This window comes from Xenopus laevis, chromosome 2L, assembly GCF_017654675.1.
Source record: "Xenopus laevis strain J_2021 chromosome 2L, Xenopus_laevis_v10.1, whole genome shotgun sequence".
NCBI classification, from domain to species: Eukaryota; Metazoa; Chordata; class Amphibia; order Anura; family Pipidae; genus Xenopus; species Xenopus laevis.
In genome coordinates this window covers 142,562,920-142,568,838 of record NC_054373.1, presented here as the reverse complement: position 1 = coordinate 142,568,838, position 5,919 = coordinate 142,562,920, and positions in this window count along the sequence as shown.

Sequence of the window (5,919 nt, the reverse complement as noted above, 5' to 3'; positions counted from 1 at the left end):
GTTCTTAAACTTCAGACTGAGTTAGATAATTTTTAGTTAAACTACTTTTTTGCAATATTTAGGGCAATGGTGCATTGGGTAGTTATGGGCATGTTGAGTTTTTCAAAGGCCCAAACATGTGCAACAATGCTGATACATGTCAGTCCACCATCTACAACCCCTCCATTCACCCCCTCCCTGCTTCCTCCCCCCATAGTGCATTATTTAAAAAGTGTCCCTGAATGTCACAGTGACCTATCCATACAGAGTTGCACAGTGGCGCTCATGGGCTCCATCTTCGGTATCTTCAGCTCCTCTTCTTTCCTTCCCAATTTATAGAGCTTTCTGGCACATGTGCAGTAGGTGCAAATAACAGACTGGCTTCAACTGCACATGTGTGAAAAAGTTCAGTGTTGGTGGTACCTTAGCGAAGGAATCAAAATATACAGAAGATGTTGCCCATGTAATTTAAGGGTACCTGTGGGGCGACAGGGATGATCACCGATTATTCTTCCTTCGTGCACCAATCTGTAAATGACATGCATTTTGGTTTTGATGCAAGTGATGCGTCTGATGTTATCAGGTTTGGCACGAGATTCAAATATTAAAAGGGGCTGAGGGCAATAATACACTGCCAGATGTAGGTCTATTTTCAATTGTTCCTGGGTGTGATACCTAGTCTGTTCATGACTTAGCTTGTCCCTGATCATTTCTAGTCTGCTGCCTGTCCTTTGCCCATTTACTGACCATTCTGTTGGATCCTGTTCTGTACTGCAATACTGTTGGTTCTGATCCGGCCTGTGACCTCAACTATACTCTTGTCTCCCGATTTTGTACTGCACTGCCTGATATTTATCGACTCGGCCTGTCCCATGACCATGTTGTTCCCTGTTCTTCCTGTAAACATTTGGTTCCCTTGCCTGCCCAGAACTCTCTCCCTGGTCCTCTCACTATAGGACCCGGAGGCATCCGAGTAGCGGAGGGCTCCTCCTGAAGTGAAAGGTGGTTGTTATAGGCGGAAGTGTGAGCCGAGGCCTGGACCTTGGGGTTTGTTCTGGGTTTGGGATACCATTCGTAACAGCTACACTGCATGTATAGGTCAGTGTTACATCCAGGGACACTTTAAATAATGAACTATGTGGGGTGGAAGCAGGGAGGGGAGGGCAATGGAGGGTAGTGGATGGGCGATTTGGCTTTTTGGGGTTTTAGTTCTCCTTTGAGGCAGAGACACTCCAGCCATGGGGCAGGTTGAGAAACTTGATTCAGGTGCAGTGCCCAGAGTGGCAAAAAGCTGCTCCTAACTTTATGGGCAATGACAGACATGGAGATTAGTCACCCCCGTTAGAGGACATTTATTGTGAGTGGGTTTACTCTAGAGGAACCTTCGCAAAACTGAAGCAACAGCAGAGATTTACATTATTGCTGGTGGGAAAGCATTTGAAGGTGATTAGTCATCTGTGCTAGAGGAGATTTATTGATTAGTGATGCAGTCCCTCCTCACCCCTGTTGGGGGCAAAAAAACTCTGGTGATTGAGGTGGGGTAAGGCTGTCCCACGGTTGGGGGGGGGGGTCAGAACCACCCATGGGCACATGTAACATTTCTAAGCAGGCAGAAATACATCTAAGACTTCTCTGCATCACCTAACATTCTGAGGAATGGATAATGCACATCTGGAGGTTTCTAGGTCAAAGTGATTTCCATTCATCTGAATGACAGATGCCACAAATTAGAATGAGACATGTTTGTCTGATTTTATGATACTGCTGGCATGGATAAGGTGATCAATGACAAGTTATTTTCAATCCGTTATTTTCAATACAAAGAAATTTATAGGCATTTTGCCACCATCGCAAAAGGTAAGGCAACAAAACACACAGTAACCGTTACCCTTGAGAGTGTTTTTTGATGATTTTAAGTAACTCTAAATTCACTGTCATCTACACTTAACAAACATGGAGCAGGGCATCGTTTTTCTGTTTGTTTAGGAGGAGAACAAAGCCTTAGTTAAGGACAATTAGACGTTTTATTGTGGGTAGATCAGAGCATGACAGAGCAGATAAATAGACACTATTTAAAACTGAAAGGGAAAACAAAGCAGCCATATTGTGATGGGGAAACTTATTACTGCCATTATAATCCTTGTACAAAGCAAGCAAGCAACAACGAAATTGGGAGAATTGTGTTTGCATGTGTATAAACAAATGAACAACAATCCAATGACCTTGCTCGTTACTTCTAAAACTCTTGATTCACGGTATTTTCCTGGGTTGTGAAAAGTACTAAAGAATCTAAGGGTAGTGTCACAAGGGAGATTTTGGGATAGCTGAACCCATTGCAACTTATAGTATTGCAAACACATAATGCCCAGTATCTACTTAGCTCTTGTGAGAATTACCTTTTTTGTATGTTTTTTTTAAAAATTCTTAGGTTAGTGTAGGGGTTCTTATATATATAAAAAAATGCTTAGGTTAGTGTAGGGATTCTTAACCTGGGCCCAAAATGAGTCCCAATACTGTTTAGAGTGGGTCCCATTGATAATCTACAAATAATATGAATGTCTTGCTTACAATAGAGAAAAGTAGTAAAAATTTTAAATCAGCTATTGGGTGCAAAACACCATTCCCTGGCTTCATTTTGATCTTGATCTTGAGAGAAAGGTTAAAGAATGCTGGTATAGAAACATTTGTTTAGATCTCTCCAAATCAGAACTCTGCAAATGGAAATGGCTACAGTACAGCGGTTGAAGGGGTTGTGATATTCTCAAAACCGGATTTGTGGCGAGGCTACAAAGGCCCTGGTCTAGGGCAGCAGAATATTAGGGGCGGCATGCTGCCCAGCTTAGCTCCCCAGCGTTCCGGTGCTGGCGCACATGCGCGCTCGCACCAGAGGGGGTTAAGGGGCGACCGATAGGACCATGCGGACTCTGGGCACCCGCCCACTAAATCCGGTGCTGGATATTCTGAGACAATTTGCAATTAATTTTCATTTTTTATTATGTGCGTTTTTTGAGTTATTTCATTTTTTATTCAACAGCTCTTCAGTTTGCAGTTTCTGCAATCTGGTTGTTAGCATCCAAATTACCCTGGCAATCATGCATTGATATGCCTAAGAGACTGAAATATGAATAGGAGAGGGTCTAAATAGAAAGATGAGTAATAAAAAGTAATGTTAACTTAAAGGTGAACCACCCCTTTAAAAAGCAGAAGGTGGATTTCATGGGTCAGCCTATCTGTAACCAGTTATTTGGGCTGGTTCACTTTAGTTGATACTTCCCATAATGGAGTGAAACTCCCTGACTTCTTTACAGTCCCTTGTTCCTAAAGCACCGTGAACCCCTCTTATCACAATGAAACTTACTATGTTGTATAATCTATCTAAAGACAATATATACTGTAGATTCATTTATATTATCATGCTGATCATGTGTTGTGTTTGAAAATGCGTCACCAATGTATTTTAGTGATTACACCATATATCTGCTCTGGGCTAATTGTTCTTAATGAGGTGCTCCCTTTCCTTTCTTTGAACAGTCATTATGATGGTATTATTAATCAAATATAAAAAAGGCATTGGTTTAGTGCTAATACTAAACAGGGGGGAGGCATGAATATTGTAGGATATTAAAATAAGTCACTTGGTTAATATATTCATAATTTGAAGGAATTAATACCCAAGCAATAGCTTGCTTTTAATTATTAATAGTGGTAGAATATTGCCAAATTTTACTATTTCTTTGAAACAGAATTGTAGTCTGTTTTTTTGTTTAAAGGTCTGATGAAATGTTCTATAGATGTGAATACACCAGGGATCAGCAACCTTTACTATCAAAAGAGCCATTTTGCCTCCTCTTCCACTAAAGAAAAATAGTCTGGAGTCGCAAAACATAACACAGCTTACTTATAAAAGTTTTAACCTTTTTTTTTATTTTAACTGTTACAACAACAGAATACAACAAACAGAAGTGCAGTGTGTATGTGTAGGCCTACTTTGAAAGAAATTAAACACTGAATAGCCCAATTAAATGCTAGAGTTCTCATCTGTTGCATGTGACTTCTGTTTCGGAAGCTCCATGCTGATCTTCCCTTATGTCTTGTGTGTGATGGCGGTAAGGACCATGATCATCTTGCTGTTGCTCGGTCACTCCTGAGAAGTCTATACAGCCCTTACACCTGCTGGCGGCTTCCTAAGTGTGCGACTGTGGTAACATAACCATTAGCTTACTGAAGTCGCACACTCAAGCAGATGCGAGGGCTGTAGATGACAAGGCAAAGCCGCAAGACAGAGCCGCAGCAAGTAGGATGAAGAGCCGCATGAGGCTCCGGAGCCGCGGGTTGCCTACCCCTGGAATACACCAATTCATATATAGGTATGGGACCTATTATCCAGAATGTTCAAGATCTGGGATCTTTCAGCAATATGGATCTTCGTACGTTAAGTCTACTATAAAATCATGTAAACATTAAATAAACCATTCCCTAACAGAACGGAGAAATGATGCCTAACATCAAGACCTTTTTTCAGTTGCAAAATGTTTTTAACTTGTACATAATTTGTCTTAAGTTATTTAGAACCATTATAGGCAGTGGCGGAACTACTGGGGGTGCAGGAGGTGCGATCGCACCAGGGTCCGCCCCCCCCCTCAGGCCCACCAGTGGTTCGCACTGACACGAATCAGCTGTGGAGGGGGATGGCTGTATGGCCTGCACCGAGGCCCCGGATCCCCTTGTTATGGTACTGATTGTAGGAGCTACAATAAATGTATCAAAGATGGTAGAATTCAGGAAATAACTAGGTACCACATAGAACACAGAAGAGAGCAACTATTCACTTCAGAGTTTTCTCACACTTGATTGAATCTCTCCTGCTGAGCATGCATTCTCTAACAATGAGTGATTTATCCAGCTATTAGGGTAAAGAAAAAGAAGAGCAGGCACATTAGGGGGTCTGTAGTGTGCTAATGCCCTTCTTGTTTCCCAGCTGAATCTGCTTCTGTCTCTGCATATAATCTTTATTAGCACTTGCAACTTCAAATGTCAGTGTGATCTAGCAACATCTGAATGACTAGGAATTCCGTTAACATTGCACAAATACAGTATTAGTTTCTTATTGTAGGCATCACCTGGGACTGGTATCACTTTCAAATTACCATTGTCTGTGCTAGAATCTCAACAAAAGGCCAAATATGGAAGTTGATAATGAATAATCCAAAGAAATGAGTGTCAGCAGAGCTTGTCCGTCTGAATGAAAGCATATCCCAAGAAGCGTTTACCTGTCAAAACTGATCAAATGTGTGAATCGCTTCACAGGCAGCCTAATACGTTGACACTACCCAAGATTTCCTGTGTACTTTAGATTGTTTATTCTTTAACATTTGTCTGTTACAAATAAAGTATTGTATGTTTGTTATACATTTTTGTAAGTACTGCATAACTTGTGGGCACTATGGTGATGATAGCGTGTATGACAGCAAAAAATGCCCAGTGGTTTTTGCATATAGCATGCTACTCATTGGATACTAAAGCTGCATGAGATAGGATTACTGCACAGTGGGTGCATTTGTATAATGCTGCTTATATATGTAGTGCTGTACATTTTAAAATACATTAATAGTACACAGGCCCAGATCGGGGGGGGGGGGTCGGGGGGACAGTGGAGGATGCCAGCCAGAGCGTCCTGTCCCCTTGTGTGCAAGCAATCCTGAAGAGGAGTGATGGGACAATTGATGATACAGAGGGGGCACCCAGACATGAAATCGGGCCTATCAATGAAAATGAGTAGGCAGTCATGCAACAGTGACTGTGAGGCGCACGCACATCTAGCAGGTGTCTGCAAACAAGACTGCCTTCTCGTTTTTCAATGGTAGGCAATCGAGACTAGGAGAAAAGGCAGGGGGGCTAAGCAGAAGAGACGGCCAAGGCCCGTGAAGGTTTTGCGTGCTG